An 18,170-nucleotide genomic window follows, 5' to 3' on the forward strand; every position below is an offset into this window, starting at 1 on the left:
GGATTTTATCATTTATTATGGTTATTACTATTTTAAAAGATGAGAATTCTCGTCCATGGCACTGAAAAAGTTAATAAACCGGTCAAATGCAATACCTTTCTGTGTTCTTTAATCAACGCATATAGCTCCATACCTTGCCACTTTTAATTGAAGCAGCTCGAGACGTCATAACGTCTCCGTTTTAGAAATATTTCTGTGTTTTAAAAAGGATGGACTCGAAGGTTGGTTCAGCCTGATCACTTCTTTTATTGAAAATAATGCCATAACAACCTCAGCTAACACAAGCTGATGTTAGCTGCAACAGACACTGGCTGCTTAATAACCAACTAATGTCCGCCCGCAAGCTCGCTCAGTTAGAAAAATGATTGCAAGTAAAAAATACGGCCAATATAAAAATAAAAAAATCTGCGTATCAAAACTTATGTGGCTGATGGATCAATCTTGCTTTAGCGTTGGAAAAAAAAACCAGAATCTTTAATTACTGTGTATAGGACGCAGCCATACTTTTGGCCTTCATTTTTCTGGGGAAAAAAAGTGTCATATTTGGGGACTTATGGTAAATGTTTTACAAAATAACATATCTTTCAGACTCAAATACTTCATAAAGTGAAAATAATTAGTTTTTTGCGTGCGGCTTGTGCAGCCTGCTACCAGTTAATCTACCGACCGGTACCGGGCCGCGTACCACTTTCTAGAGACCCCTGATTTAATATACGAATCCAAAATGATTCATAGAAATACTTGGATATGTTTAAAAATGATGTGAATATTTTCCTTTTTAGCCAGGCGTCTTTTTATCCTGACCTCCCACTGTTGCTTGAAATGAAGTGAAGCTGTAGCGAGGCGCCGTGTCATCTTGTGCCATTTTTAGGGCTGTCCTTATTACATTTTCCTGTCCTGTCTTCTCACATCGTCAGCTGCGGGAGTGACAATCATAAAGGCTTGCACGGGCGCGTACAAGCCCCGTTGAGTCATACGAGCCGCTGTGCTAGCACACTCGCCCCCCCCCCCCACTTACAGTGGATGCATGTCGAGGTGAACACAAAGAAAACATGACCCATTTTGTTGTAGTCTTTTTATCCTCCAGTCGGTCCAAAGGCGGCGAGACAAAAGGAGGACGGCAACCTTGGAGACGGACGGTCGATAGTGCCCCCCGGTTCCCTGTCGCTTCGCATGCGTCCGTGCGGCGCGGTTAACAAAATTTTCACTTCAGTCCTTCCTCTTGAAGTCGTCATTGCTAGCCGGGCCCTGCTTGTTTGATTGCATGTCAATGTTTGAGGGCTAAATGGCTGTGCGTGTGACTGCAACGTTGGAGGCTATTCAGCATCTACAGGCTGCCTGTCAAAACATCTCAAGCAGTAAAACACAAGCAGAATGGGACAAATCCTACTTGCTGTCAATATGAAATCCTATCATCTCATACGACATTTTAGAACACGTGTATATTTAGTTAGCGTTTTACAAACAGGAGACAAGGTGCTGTGGTCTGTCCATTGCATTTCCATTGCAATTTTCAACTTAAACATATCAAACACTGAAAAAAATACTGCAAAAAGAAGAAATAAAGGCACTCCAGTTTCTTCTAGCTATAAGCACACTGTTGTTACTGTTACTTACGCTTGTATTTTTCTAACTATAAACTGCACGGATGAAAATTGAACAGTTTTTTTTTCCAACATCAGATATTTAAGCAAAAGGATGGTAGAAGTTAAAAAAAAATAAAATAAAACCATGTCGTCAACACATTCGTACATTTAGAAATAATAGCAGCACCAACATGTTTTATACGTATATTACAGGCACACGCAGATTGTAAGAATACTGCACCGATACAACAGTAGCATGCCTGATGGGTTTACTAGTAGATAGTGCCCCTTGGTGGTCAGTAAAATAGCAGTTCAAACTCAAAATCATCACTTTGACAGAGAAATATTGTGTCTCCCTTTGTTTACCGGGGGATTGCCCTCTAGTAAAAAAAACAAAACAAAAACAAAGAGAAGCTGCAGCGCACTGTATGCTGCAGAGTACAAAGTCTGATAAAAAATGTACAGTGTTTCATGATAACACATAGTATATAATGTAAAACTTATAAAATATAATGTATGTATTCCCCTGAGACCCATCCTCTTCATTCGTGTCCACTGTTGTGTCCATTTGTCTTAACAAGACAGCAAAGCCCTGTATCACAGATGGCCAGTGGGTGACTCAGAAGGTGGTGTTCCACACTTTTTTTTTGTTTTTCCTCCCCTTTTCTACAACAGGGGGACATATTGTTTGAGCTTGCCTCATTTAGTGATAATTCCAAAAGTCTGTTACTCTGGTGAAAAGCTGATGAAGAATGAGGATCAGTTCATCTATACTGGCTTCTCCCTAGGCACACACAATTCTGCAACCCAAGTTATTTCGCACAGCCTTTGTTTGCATTTTAATTGGATGAAAACATATTTCATAATGCTTCGGGAGACCAAGACACGCATTTCAAAGTCCACGTCGCCCGAGGCGGGAGAAACCAGCAGAAATGTGTTGTTTACATTTAGTTTCCGCTCCATTGAAAATTGCACCGACTTCATGTTTTTTTTTATGCATCTGCTGCTATGTTTTCTTTTGTTTTATTTGATCGCAATATTTAAGAAAAATCGGAGACTTGTGAGTCGCTGGTGTTCCGGTTTTTAGACGTGCACATTCAAACAGCTATTACCAAAGAAAAAAATAATATTTTTACATAATCATGAGGATAGTGACTACAGTGGCTTATCGGCAGAGCACAATTTTCGACCGTTCAAAACCTCTTTATGAAGTTAAAGATTGCCACTGATGCCTTTAATTATGGAAGAAATCATTTTAAATACGCGGCTATTCATAAACACTGGAAATTATTTGTACTTTCAGTTTGTTGTTGAGCCAGCGAGGAGCCGGCCGCAAGGCAATGCCGACCGAGCACTTCTCGGGACTTAGTGCGAGTGGAGGAAAAAGCTCTTTTATTTTCCACTGTCTGCTTCTCATGAAGTCAAAGCAGCACGACAGGACACAAGTTGGCCTCGGTCTGCTAAATGAAGTTTCTGGTCGCACAGCTTCGGCAAACTGATTTAAAGTTTCATGGGCGATTGGTTTTCGACAAAGCCAGAACTCCATTATTTAACTCCAAAATCTTGCCATGTTTACCCTTTTTTAAAAACCTTTATTCAGAGCTCTGCTTTTTATTCAGACCGATACCAGCACGGCTCTTGAGTAGACCCTGACATTCTCTTCTGATACTCACAAGTACTGTATTTTCTGCACTATAAGGCGCACTGGATTATAAGGCGCACCCTCAATTAATGACATATTTTAAAACTTTTTCAATCACAATATTGTAATACTCAAAGTAAAAACAATAATAACTCAAATAGTTACTCTAAACTCTCAATAGCATAACTCAGTCAACATGAGCAACCTTGTTCAAGTGTAAACACACAAGAAAAACAGGTAAAGCTTACTTTATCACTTCATTGCCCATCTACGAATCCCAATCTCAATATTGATCCATATATAAGGCGCACCTGATTATAAGGCGCACCATCAGCTTTAAAAAAAAAAATAAGGCTTTTGGGGTGCGCCTTATAGTGCGGAAAATACGATACCATAGATACACAAATCCCCCAAAGAAAACAATAAGAAAGGACAATATTTCAATTTCGCATTGTCTTTAAAATGTCATTAAATCAATGTCACTTTTTTGTAATTTCTTGTCTTTTATCCTGAAACTGCTCCAAGCGTGCAGACGATTCTAGTATCACATGCCAAAACTAAATTTTGGAATAAATCTTAGCAGTTGTTGACATTTGAACTTCTCCAAAAACAACCAGCTTACTTTTTGTCCAGTTACTATACTATTTACCAAAATACTAGCCAATTTGAGATACATCCTCCACAAATGTTAGCTGAAACCATTAAAAAAAAAAAAAGCTATGCAAATGTATTCTTTTGTCTAAACAAAGAAAAATCAACCGACTCACTTTTATCCAGGTTGTGTAATGTACAGTAAAATAGTTATAAATTCCATAAAAAGATGCATTACTGTATACTGTATGTCAAATTGCTAATCAAGTTGAAATATATCTTCTGTTAACCAAAACCTCAAAAAAACAAAATCTACTGTATATGGCAGTACTCATTTCAATTTCTCCCCCCAAAAAATCAACATTCTCACTTTTAATCCAAGTTAGGTAGTGTACATCATTTATTTAATCCATAAAATATGCTTTAGCATTTATCAGAATGCAAACCTCAAAATAGTACATCCTTCAATAATGTACAGTATTCTTTTTCAATATAGTCATTGAATTTTTCAAAAATCAACCGGCTTCCTTTTTGTCCAAGTTAGGTCATGTACAGTACTTATATAATCTGTAAAAGGATGGTACTGTATACAGTTGATCAAAATCCTCGCCGACTCAAAGTACATCCTTCGAAAATGTGAAGTAAAACCTTTCTTGTTTTGTTTTTTTGAAAGAAGTTAAGCGGTAATTTTTAAGCGAGATTTTCAAAAGGAACAACAAATCAACAGGCTCTCTTTTTATCCAAGTAATGTACAGTATTATGTGTTACATAAAATTATGCTATCCCATGAACCCAAATGCTAACGAATTTAGCATGCTAATCTATCCAGGCTACATATTTCGCCACTATATTGAGCAAAATTGAAAGCCAGCTATATTATGAAGAAAGTTTAGAATAAAAGTCAGTCAGTAATTCTTATTCCAAAATGTTATTTCCTTGATTTCCTTATCTTCAAAGTGAAACAAATCCTTTTTACTCCGCACCTTGTTGCCGTCTCCTTATGAAAATCTTCCGATCACTATTCACAATACAAAGAGTTGGTATATGCACCATAACACAACTCCATCTGTTAACACGCAGTGGAAGACCTTCATTAACTCGCAGGGAAAACATCTCTTTCAAGAGCTGCAATGCAATTATTCGGTGGAGTCAAGCATGTCTTTGCGCGACGACGCAAATTGTCCCCCAACGCCACCGGCACACTTTGCCGTTCCTGATATAGAGACGCGGGACTCGCGGCGCTGCTCCGAGTGACACTAACAGTTATTTACACTACTCGATATGTGCCGGCGTTTTCTCATGGAAGGCACACACCTCTGTTTGTGCGCAGATGGATTCACGTCGCAGAGTATATGAGTGACGATAGCATCATTCCGTTTCCTTTTTTAGTGGCGCGTAAAAATTCTTAATGCATTTTTTTGTCCATCTATTTTATGTTGTAGTGGTAGCATGGTAGAATGACGCTGACGCTAATCTAAATATATGCTTAAAGCTATGATATTTAACCCCTGGTGGAATTTTTGACCCAACTCGGGCTTTTTGATGTTTTGGATGTGTGATATCAAACGTAAAGCATACAAAAAAAACAACACTAGGAGGCTAAAATATTGCATGGATTGTCAAAACATGCCGACACTCAATATGCCACGCTGCTGTCCTTTCTAAATGCTTGAAAACGGGGGGTCGAGAGTGACACCCTGTAAGTGTCAAATTTAGCCCATGTCAGGCTCATTTACTGCCATTCAAAATTGGAAAGATTGTTAATTTTGGACATATTGAAAACCTGGTTTTATCATGCATTTCTCAAGATTTTTGCATTAATCCTTTCGACTGCATCTCGCGAATAGAAATTTTTGTGTTGACACCCCAAAACCACTGGGTGTCGCTAGTGACTGACTTATGACATTTGCAAGCCTTTCAATGACTTTGGTGATTGGCTTAGCCTGGACTCCCATAATGCAAACGTCTTCAATCAGTCCTAATTTGAGTCATAATACTCTAATTATGAATTTAAATATATATAATATATAATGTTTCTCATAAGTAAAGACTTCAACCTTGCAACATTGAAATTGTTCTTACCTCATTTTTACTTCCATTTATTTCAAATGGAATTAAATGTAGAATTGGAATATATACATTAGTCAAACTTTTTTTTAAACAAGGACCCTTTTGCCACAGTGTCCACTGCAATGGATATTTGTTTTTGCGTTATACTTTTTGTCTTATATGAACTTACTAAGTTCTGGTGTGCTTAGTAGCAGACATTCTAGCATTTTCAATGATCTCTCATTTGGTTAGGTGAGATGCAATTGACTGCTGTCTTTCTGAGAGCAAATACAAATGAATGGGGCTGGGTTGCAGGATTGGGGCCAAATTGGGAGAAAATCACTACGTTTTGCAAAATGAAGTTTGTCAACTTACTTCAATTATCTTCCTTGGCACCATGATGGTGAATGAAACTCCTCCACTCATGCCAACATAGTTCATTTTTGGTAAAATGCCTCAAAGGCAAAGAAAGATAAAAGTATGAGCCATAGAGTATATATTGAACGCATTTTTAAACATGGAGGAAGGTGTTATGTAAATTAACCAAATTGTTATGACACGTCCGCAAAATTCAAAATGGCTTCTTATGGACATGTTTTAAAAAAAAAAATACAAATGACAGATTTACTTGATCGTGCCAAGTCTGTCTCCAGAGATCTAACTATTAGTATATAAACAATAAAAGTCACTTTTCCCTAACCTACCTTCTTTCGGGACAGCAACAAAACTAAAGCTTGGCTCAAGGTAAAACAAGGTCAGAATATCCCGCATAAAAACAACTTCAATATGTCTGCTTCTTATGTTCAAGTCCCTTTTATTAGATCTGAAGACTTGCCCTGTCTTCTAATATCCTTTTTGTCTCCTGAGACAACAGTGACTCACTGAATCGCTGATTGGTTTTGAGTGTCCCCTTTTGGCCGCAGGACTGGCAGGAAAGGTTGAACTGACGACATTCAAAATGGCTCCGTTGTAAAGTTTGACGATCCGTCTTTGGGGTTCTCGTGAGCTGGAGTTTGTTTGGAACTCTGATCACGTGTGATCTCAGCAATTTTTACTTTTTAACTTTTTTTTTTTCTATTTTCTTGACCCTGCCCTTTAGGCGTTCTAACACTTTCGTCCGATTTCCACATTTTTACTTCCTGCCGCTGCCCCAAAATTTTCGTTTAAAATTGTTCTATTTTCACTTTTTGTAAGTGTCCCAAAACTTATGCTTGACATTTACACTTACTGAGAGGTTGTCTCCTGTAGTTTAGTCCCAAACTCCACATTTTTTTGACTTTACACACACAGGGAAACATTATGAGGGCTGTCATTTAAAAAATTGTACTCGATTACATATTGTAGCAGGCCTTAATCCAAAATATTGACCATTTCATTCAATTGACTCCATTTGTTTGTTGTAATGCTCAGAATCATTTAAAATTACTGTCATTTTTATCTTAGTCGGATATTATATATTGAAGTACTAAAAATGTTTATTGGCCCATCACAGGCCGTTTATTTTTATGCTGATGTTTTGTCATACTGAAACTCTTTATTTGAGTAACAGGTCTAAAAATAATAGGAGTGGGTTTTTGGCAGAGATTTAACAAACTAATAAATACCGGATTTTTTGCTACATGACAAACTGTAATCTGAAAGCATGCTGACACTAAAAAAAAGTCGTTTTTAAGTGCTCTTTATTTATCAAAAATACATAATCATGCTAGTCAAACAATTTGCTTTCAATAACATTTTAAGGGTTAAAACTGATAGTTTTTTAGAAAATAATCCATTATTTTAGATGATTTTTTTCAGTCTAGTACACCTCACAGTGACATGTGTGGAAATCAGTGCAGTTTGACAGTAATAGGAGAAGTGATACAGTATCACTAGTGTGTGCAGAGTTGAGTCAACACACTGCCTTTTACAAATTAATTAGATGGCAATTGCTTTTTTTTTTTTTAACTTTCTCCACATGCATGGAGGATAAGGAGGAAGAATGCCTAAAAAAAAAAAAAAAATAGCGCACCAGTGATAGGGCACTGTGACATGCTCAAAACAATTAAAAAATAAGAAGAATGTTAATATTTGAACTAAACATGGTACACATTGTTCAATGGAAAAAAAAAGCTATAATTTGAATGCAATGATATTTTGCTTATGGTCATTACACCATCAGATTCTTGCTGTATGTCTGCAAATGCCTACAATAATACACAATGGGCCATTTTCTGGTGAAATAGTTTGTTTGCACATTTTTCTATTGTGACTGGCCATACATTATTTATTTTATGGCAGAGGCTGCAAGCCGCTGGAAATTTGAACACGAGCCACATTTGGCCCCCCGAGTTTGACTTTTGACATCCCAGACCTATCTTTAATTGGAAAATGTATTTTTCCAAAGCAAGGATAGGCAACGCATTTTTTCTTTTTTTTTTCCAAATTTTTCTAGTTTTCAATCGGAATTAACTATGTAATCAGGTCAGTATGCAAGACACCTTGCTTGGTAAATATATTTGACAGTAAAAACAGCAGGAGTTTGTGTGGAACGGCACATTTACAACAAAAAAATCGCTCGAATACAGCAGCTTGAAGAGCAAAGGTGGCACCTCAGATAAGAGGTGAAATTCCGCGTGTAAAACATGGTTTGTCAAAATATGAAAGTTCCCGTGGGCGTTGGAGAGCAGTGTGCAAGCGCTTCACGCTCACTGACTTCCTATTTATTCCAGCCCTGATCCCTCCAGTCGGGTCCCAGTCAATACCCGGTGATTTGAAGGCAAAAAAGTGTGACAGATGGCCAGTCGTGTGGACAGAGGGGCCGACACGACTGGAACCAAGTTTGGAGATTTATCCACCTCGCCTCTGGCCGGACGCACGCTAAATTCCTCGGAAACGCCCCCTTGTGTGGTTCTGAAACGCGTCAATTGATTTGGTGATGGATTTCATCCCTGTATGTTATTGATTAGCTGTGTGTCGTTAAGTGGAAGACTTTGAAGTATATGATGGGCGCTGATTAGTTTTTGAGAGAAAATAATTCAAGGCAGGCAATTTACAGTTGTTGCATGGTTCTGGCATTGTTTTTACATTTTTTTTTTCAATTATGAATTACTAGATGAAATCGACTGTCCAAACTGTTGCAATTATTATTATTTTTAAATATATTAACACGGTGTAACTGCACCGCTATTCAAGCATTTCCACACCAATAAGATTGACTAAAAATTGGTATATTAGATGTTTTGTTTCAAGTCAGGCCTCACAGATTAATGAATAAGTGTTCAGAATAGTTATTTTAAAGGGAAAAATGTTGACACATTTTTGCCCTTTTTTGTTTTCCTTTTTTTGTTTGTTTTCCAACATTGCAACAAGCAAAATAAAAGTGTAATTCCAAAGGTATTGTAAAGTATCTTTATATTATTATAAGTGTTAAGGGACCAAAAAGTAAGTTATTCTAGTCATATTGTAGTTTTAAATAAAAAGGTTGATAAATCATTGGAATTTTATTTACCGTAGTTTCCGCACTATAAGGTGCACCAGATTATAAGGTGCCCCCTCAATTAATGATATATTTTAAAACTTTACAATCACAATATAGTAATACTCTAAGTAATAATAATAACTCAAATAATAACTCTAAACTCTCAATAACATAATAACTCAATGTCAATATGAGCAACCTTGTTCAACTGTAAACACACAATAGAAACGGGTAAAGCTTCCTTTATCAGTTCATTCCCCATCTACGAATCCCAATCACAATATTGATTCATATATAAGGCGCACCTGATTATAAGGCGCACCATCAGCTTTTTTTTTTTTTTTTTTAAAAAGGCTTTTAGGTGTGCCTTATAGTGCGGAAAATACGGTACTCGACTTTTAGAATCGTATTTTGTTGAGTTTTCCCACTATGCCACGGTTATAGACTTTACCATGCACTCGCATTGCGGGATTTAAAAAACGAAATAAAATAACACAATGCAATGCATTTAACCTACATCTCCTCAATCCGTTCGAAAATACCTCTAACGTTAACAAATCCAGTCGGAGGAGTTTACCAGTCCAAAGCGTTTGCTCCTGACTGGCAGTTCCCCGCTTTGGTACAAAGTAGGAATGTCATCCCCTGCTGCGGTGCATTCAAGGCAGGATGGTGTGCGGCCAACGCGGATTGATCGCGGCTTCCCAGACCCCCTCCAGCAAGCCCGAACAACTCGTCCCTCTTGCCGCCAGCTCTCACGTTACCATGGAGACGTGTTGTTGTCATGCATGACCAGCTCACCTGTATACGCCTTTCAGACACGAGGATGGAATAAGAACAGAGATGTCACGGAGCGATGGCGCGCTGTAACCGCCGCGTGTTGATGCGCTATCGTCAATCAGAGCCAATTACTGTCGATGCGGATCCCTTATGAAACTGGCTTCGTCTGAAGTATGTGGCACTTCAAAAAAAAAAAAAAAAAAAAAGACAAATTACCGATTCATCCTCGTCAGTGCGGTGCGCACGTGCTCGGAATTTATGATGGGTTCTGCTCGCGTGTCCCTCAGCTTTCCGGGTGAACTGTGGCTGGTGCTTGAGGCTAATTAAAAAAGGTGCTTCCCAGGCTACGCTGAATCTATGATAGGCACATACCGTGACTGGAATTTTATGACTTAAAAAAAGAAATTCAGATGAAATCCTAAAGCTGTTGTCACACATTGACTGATTCGTCCAAAAAGATGCTGCTGAAAGAAGCTCTACAAAAATGACTAATCCCTTCCAGCGCCACCACAAATTATTTCGCGTGTGGGGTTGGAAAAGTCTTGAAGTTGAAGCCATTTGGCTTAATTCATTCACTTCCTAAAATGTGTGTGTACTTTGTTTTAAGTCTTGTTCAAAGCAGTGCTTCTCAATTATATTTTGCAACCCCCCCCCCCCCCATAGGCAGGAGAAATCATTTCGCTGCCCCCCCCCCCCCCTGCCACGCTGACCATAAGATTATTATCAATAAAAATTATCTAAGTATAACTAAAATTCAATCATTTTTTTTAGGAAAAAAGCAATATAAACCAACTTTCAACAACTGTTAAATTCTTTTTATTTGCATCATTTACACAGGTAACAGGTTAGTCTAAACCTGAAAAAAATATCCAAGCCCATTGGAAGAAAGATAACAATCCGTGTTTTATCACACTTACACGTCACGTGGAAAAAACAAATCCTTTTTCCATGAGGTCATCCCTCTCCATTATTTGAGACTATTTGAGAAGCACCGCTTTAAAGGAAGGTCTAAAACAAGCTAGGAATAACTGAATAAATTAGTGTTTAGGTAACTAACTGAATAAATTGTGTTTAGGTAACTAGATTATTTGTTTCCATTCAGTATTTACATTATATATGAAAGTAATATAGTCTTGTAGGAAATCAAGGATCAAGGTAACAAATGACTTTACGTTCTTAAACGCTAACGTCATTTGTTATTTTGGTACATTAGTATGCAAAGTAAAAAAAAGAAAAAAAACAATAGCTATAGCACTTCAGTAGTTTTCATGTCTAATTGATTTTTAGTACAATAGCACTCAAAGTAATCAATTACGATCCTTGAAGTAGTTGATTAAAGTCATGGTTTTTGTACTTGATTACAACGTAATCAATTAGACCTAAAAACTAAAATACTACTTTAGTACTCACCTTAGCAGTTCATTACCTCAGTGCCTAAAGTAATAATCTGAGTTCTTCAGACAGACACCGATCCCGTTCCTCTATTGACCAAAGATGAAAACTAGCCTCTTGTCTAATTCTGGTGCATTTACAGAAATATACATTTTCCCTGTTAGATGAAGGAAAAAAATATATTTTACTTTAGTACTTAATTATCTAAAGTAATGAATTACTTAAGCACTACTCAAAGTAGTTGATTAGGTCAGAATTCATTTAGTAACATTTTGGAAATCCATTTAAAGAAATATTTCATTGTCTTCTTAAAAAGAAAAACATCAAAATGAGTGTGCTAACCGTTAGCATTCTTCCCTACCATTGAAGCCACGTTGCACTCGACGTGTATGACCAAAAGTTTATTTCAAGGTCGTCCAAGTGAACTTGAAGGCGACAAGAAAGGCGTTTTAAATCTTCTGGATTGTCACGTCGCTGTGAGAGCCTCCCGAATTTGAATGACGTTGGCGTCACAAGACGTTAGCCACGCCGTGCTAATAATGCTAGCTTGGGAGAAGGCGGTTTTACGGACTGCGGCCGCATGGGAGCACGATGGCGCATCTGCTCAGGTGCGTGCGATGTGTAATTGTGCGCGTAGGTGTGTGACATTAATGAGCAGCTGTCGGCCACTCACTCAATCATTATTCATGAGTCGGGGAGCTCACCTCAAACCTCATCTCGATCATTAAGTACACTAATGACACACACATATCCCGGTACACACACTTTACAGGAACACACTTGCTAAGCTAGCCGTGACACATGAAACATGCATGGGAAGATGTTCACGTGAGCTTCAAAGAGAATTCGGTTGGAAATTTTGCGAGCGGATGTGTAAGCCATTCAATAGCACTTAGTTGTTTTTGTTGAGTTTTTTTATTTGGGAGATGATAAGAGGCGACGGTTTGATTTGTCGTGGAGACACGACGGTTTGGCTAAAGGCTTCCGTTTTATAGCGTGGCGCCAGGAAATTGAAATGTCAACCTTTGAGCTGGTTGCTGGGTGGAAAAAATACTAAGAATAACATTGAGTATTTTAAGTTATGTGGTATTAACGAATAGAGAATGGGGAAACTGAGGTTTCTTTTGTTTTTTTGTTGTTTTGCCATTTTCTAGGCTGCATTATTTTTGAATAAATCCTTGGTTGTACTCGAATGAGAGGACCGAGTTTGGAGCCTCAGGCTGTGCTGATGTTCCTTGTTTTCCTGTTTTGTTTTCATCTTTACCTGGTAAGCAATTTGTGGCTTTTCGTATTTTTTTTCAAACAGCGTTTTTGTTGTGTTTCAATTACAGGAACTCAGAAGAGGTTCGGCATGGGATTTCATAAAAAATGTGAGGATATAATTTCAGGTAAGACTCATCCACTCAAGCGCAGTTCTGATTTCTCTTTGTCATATTAAGTTTAGTATATTTTTAGCATACATGTGATGTGTTTACTCAAAATCAGGCTTGTGTCTCTGAAAATGAAAATGAAACTTTTTATATTTAATAATTCTGCACTTAATTTCCTTTTAAAATTCTATATAATTTATGGAGTTAGCTCAAAAATGGACACCGTTAGAGCTAGTTTTGAGAAAAACCCGTTTAAAGTTTTGGCACATTCACCTGTCACTGGTGCGCATCGTCTACTAATGCCTTTAATGACCATTTGAACCTGTAGGCTGCTGGGAAATAAAAGTCGAGACTTTAAAGAGATTGTTTTTGTCTGTTGACGATTCGTATTATCATCCATAACTAGAAACTAATCTCTGCAAAATAAGCCTGTTTTTGTAAAAACGTACCATACATAATTTTGCATGATATACTAGAATTTTATTTTGATAAACATTGCAAGAATTGGGGTGTAAAAATATCAATATATTTTTTTTACCTCCTTAATGAGGACTCTTGGAATCCCAAACATTGAGTAGAAAAAAATTATGAGGTCCCAGAGGGGCCATATACATCAATAAGTGAAACGAGGACAGACACAAGGTGAACAAAACAGGAACGTAACACAAGAACCACATTTTTTTTGGTCAAATAATCTAATTATGATCTTTCGGGGTTCATTTCAAATGAATTTGTTTTGATACTATTCTAAGATGGTACAGGAGAAGGAAGCTGGAAATTTATTTTCTCACTCTACTTCAGGGTTCACAAAAATGGTGCCCGCTGGCACCAGGTAGCCCCCAAAGATCACATGAGTAGCCCTCAGGCCTGTTCTGCAAATAGCCTGCAAGAGATAGAACATTGGTGGTTTTCTATGAATTTTATATACATGTATTACATTTACATTACATATTACAGCTGTTCCTTAATTATTGTGAAAAATCATTAATATGATCATTGTGTTCACATAAATTGGTAACCCTTCATAATACTCAGGACCAAAGAAGTAGCTCTCACTTTCAAAAAGGTTGTTGATACTTAGTACTAAGGCTGCAGGTATTAAATTTTCTGGTATTCAGATATCGCACTTATTTTTGTAACCGAGGTGATTCAACTACTCAAGGATTCGTTTTACCCCTTCTTAGCAATACTTTGCTTTTTTATACGTGTAGAAAATGGACTAAAAATAAAAATAAGGCTAACAATAATTACAACTCACCAATACAAAGCATTTTTGAGGAAAAACATTGAAAAACTAACAAAACCAGTCTTAAAACTAACTAGAACGATCTAAATCTAAATGTGCTATATACATAGTACAGCAATTACACAATCGTGTTTGTCGCTAGCAACTTAACATAAATCTTATTCCCTATTTACTTTTGATGCATCACAAGGTTACTTTATTATTGCTACCATGTGTTTTTATTGCTCTGCCTGAACAGATTCTCCGATGATAATAAGCTCATTTTTGACGAGCAAAGAATGTGTTTTACATCCTTGTCCCCTCCAGAGTTCGCTTCATAAGTGGGCTTTTAATGACTCAATAGGTCCCAGGGTTGCTTTAAAACGACTCGCTATTGATTTCATCGGTCTTTGCAAAGACCGAGACAAAACACGGCGGCGTTGCCTATGTTTAAAAACCTTTTCCTTCTTTTTATCAGGCGTTTATCGCTGCTTTGATGGCTTTATGAGCGGAGCCGCGCTCGGCGTTCGCTGTCACGGGAACGGATGGTCGGCGGCGGCGGGGGGGGGGGGCATTGATCCTTCAATGGAGCGACGATTGAGAAGGACGGGAAAGCGAGGGAGAGGAAATTACTGGCGGTGGAGGAAGAGGCGTGTGCTTTAGGGGCGTTTGATCAAGTGCGATGACTTTCTCTGACTTTTTTTGACTTGCGCTTTGAGCCTCAGCTGCATCAGTCTCTCCTGCTCATTGTTGTGATTTATGGAGGGGAGCATCTTTACTGAGGGATGGCTTCATGCTGCTATTACTCTCCCGACACTCCCGCATACACACACATGCGCTGCGGATCAGGGCTAAGGTTCTTCATTAGCGCCGCCTGCTCAGGATTTATGAACAGCTGTGCATGTCAAAATTGGCCTAACTCATTCATACAAGCTTCTTCGCTGGCTCGCTCGTCCAATATTCCTGCTAATATCTCCCGCACTATGCACCGTAGGACAACCCATCAAGCTTGGAAGCATGGCCTCCCCCTTTCTTTAATGAGGAATCGCTTGCTATGAAATGCACTTTCATGCTACCGTCACACAGATTCGCTTTCCGTCCCCTTCACTGGTCTAAATGATTCCCTTTTCTGGATAATAGGGCGTGGGTGTCAAACGTAAGGCCCGCGGGCCGCATCCGCCCTGCAAGGAGGGTTTAATCCGACTCACGCGATGAGCCTTTGAGGCATTAGAAAAATGAATGGGAGCAAACCAACTAGCCCGCTGTCTATCATCGATTGACAAAAATTCTTAGTTTACAAGCATTGCGCAGAAAGTCAAACACTACATTGATATTCACGATAGTATATAGATTTGACGTGCTACTGCTCAGCGCAGGTAAAAACCTTCGATTGCCCTGAAGATATTTTCAAAATGTGCGAGGATCGCCATCAGGGCTATTACCGTTCGGCTTTTTTATGTGCTGTATTATGAACAATCAGTCCGGTATTTCTTTTGAAATTTACATTATTTACAAAAACAAACTGTGCTTTCCTATTTGACGTCACATCATGACTACTACTTGGTGAATTTTCAATTTCTTCACATGGGTGCCCCCCAGTGTACAAAATGAGACTCTACAGCAACATTTCAATCAATTCATTTTCTTGCACTTCACTGTACTCCTTGAAAAACATTTGTGCAAACACATATTTTGATCGAGCAGTTTCCTACTGCTGGACTGGATTCATTCATTTACTTTCAGTTTATCGTATTATTCTATTTAGTTCATTTAAGGAACAGTCAATTCTTGAGGTTTTTATTGTGGACTGGAAAGGGGGGGGGGGGGGGTCAAATATAAAGTGCAGATAAAACAAGCTCACCATCAACGACAAACTAATGGGACCCCTCAGCTTGCTTGAGCCTCAAAATGTACATAAATTTCATTAATGAAATCACTCATATAGCCGAATTACAAATGCTATTCATTTCAATACAAAACATTAATTTGATGCAAATGAGTACTTATCAATGCAAAACCTTTGCATATGCTAACATTCTCTATCAAATGGCACAAACAAAATGCATACAAGGCAGCACTATATAATGAAGATAAGAACTAACGTTAGCTAGCATGTTTTCCAATGTCGCAGGTCTTTGGCTCGACAAACGAAATAATTTTGGGCTTTTTAGCGTAGGTAACAACATTCTTACAAAGAAATTACAACTTACAGACACTCGTGGGCCAGATTTCACAGCGAGACAGAACAACATGTGTGATGACAACAGTGATTGGTCTCACTGTCCTTCTTCACTATAAAATGTAATACGAACAACGGCCAGAGGTGGCGGCAAAAACAAAGATCAATCCAAACAAAGCACAAATGAATGAAGTTTTAAAGCATAAACTAAGTTCCAAAACATCTTTAATTTCGGGTGCGGCACATGCGGACCGGTGGTTGGACACCTCTTCTAGGTGCCGCTATTTGTGGGGCATTGGGACCAAGCCAGTGTGCATAGCAAAAATCTACATATAGATGACATTAATTGTTTTTGAGTTATATACCATGATTTTACCCATCTGGCCCTTTTGAGACTAGAGTTTCCTCCATATGGTCCCTGAGCTAAACTGGATCTGACACCCCTCACCTAAAGTGCATATGGACTTTCACATGCATCAGCCATCTGCTCTTCAGAGTAGCCAAAAAAAGTGTAAAAGTGATTTTAAAATGCCGTGAAATCCTGTGGATAACACTTTTTTTTTTTTTTTTTAATGATGAGGTTCCCTTTTCTTGGCGTGTGGCAGAGAGAGCAACAAAAATATGATAACGCACATGTGAAGGAGGCTTTCGACTGTTTCAAGTCCGAAATCCAACAAGCCCGCCGTGTGAGCCCGAGAGCAAACAGAGGCTGCAGTAGAGACAACACCGCGGCTAAGTTATGTTCCCGGCCTCAAAGTAGCGCCACAATGCCATATATAGCGCAGCACTACTGCTCCAATTCTTCATGTGGCAGAAGAGAAAAGCAAAAACTCCTTTCAGCAAATTATCTTTACATATTTTTTGTTCTCATCCTACATCCAAGCTAGCATCCATGCAAGCATCTAATCTAGCATCTATTCCAGCACCCAAGCTAGCATGCATGCTAGCACCCAAGCTGGCATCAACTTTTAACAATGAAATCGATATGGTAGTTTTATTCAACATACAGTATGTATTTTACAGGAAAAGACTTTTATTACAGGAATGAAGGATAGCTTTCCCAATTTTTTTGAAAAGTATTCTCATTTGAACATTTTATGAGTTTTTACTCAAGTGAATATCTGTTACAAAATGGATAGAAAGCTATTACGGTAATCATGAAGCTGAACAATTAATTAGTCAACGTCTTAAGCGTCTTTTACAAATTTATAGAAAATAGTTGTTGAAAATCTGATTAAATGTAAAATTAATTAGTCAACAATTTTGCCATCACTTTAATTTTAATCTTGGAAAATGTTGCGATTAATTAGTATCACAATTTTAATACCTTGACAGCACTAGCACTTTTCAATCTGAGGCAATCTTGAACGCATCATTGGTTTGTTTTGATAGTGAAAACCAATGAGACCAATGGACGCCCACCAAAAAGGTTTGTTACTGTTTTTTGATGCCCCGAGTAGCAAACAAAAATATAACTAAATCAAATATAGTTGCTTGGCACCATTATGCTTCATGCCTGCACCATAACAATATGTATATATATATATATATATATATATATATATATATATATATATATATATATATATATATATATATATATATATATATATATTAATGTTACCTGAAAAGGTCATGTGTTGGGAAGTGTAAGCTGGACTTTTCTGTTGCTGAGCTCCGTGAGTTTAGAGGAGTTCAAAGTGAGCAGAAGGGAGCAGAGGATAACATGTTTTTCTTTCTACTAGCTTTTGAAAGTGTGTGCCAAAGCGGTTAAGTGTCTTGATTTACTACGTGTGTGTATGTGTGAGAAGGGAAAAGCCTTTCTAAAGTGAGTGTATGCTGCGTCTGCAGATAAGACAGCGAGGATGAAGGCGTGAGCAATTACCGCGCGTGTAAACC

Source organism: Hippichthys cyanospilos, chromosome 16, assembly GCF_059441005.1.
Source record: "Hippichthys cyanospilos isolate Australia breed blue-spotted pipefish chromosome 16, RoL_Hcya_1.0, whole genome shotgun sequence".
Classification (NCBI taxonomy): Eukaryota; Metazoa; Chordata; class Actinopteri; order Syngnathiformes; family Syngnathidae; genus Hippichthys; species Hippichthys cyanospilos.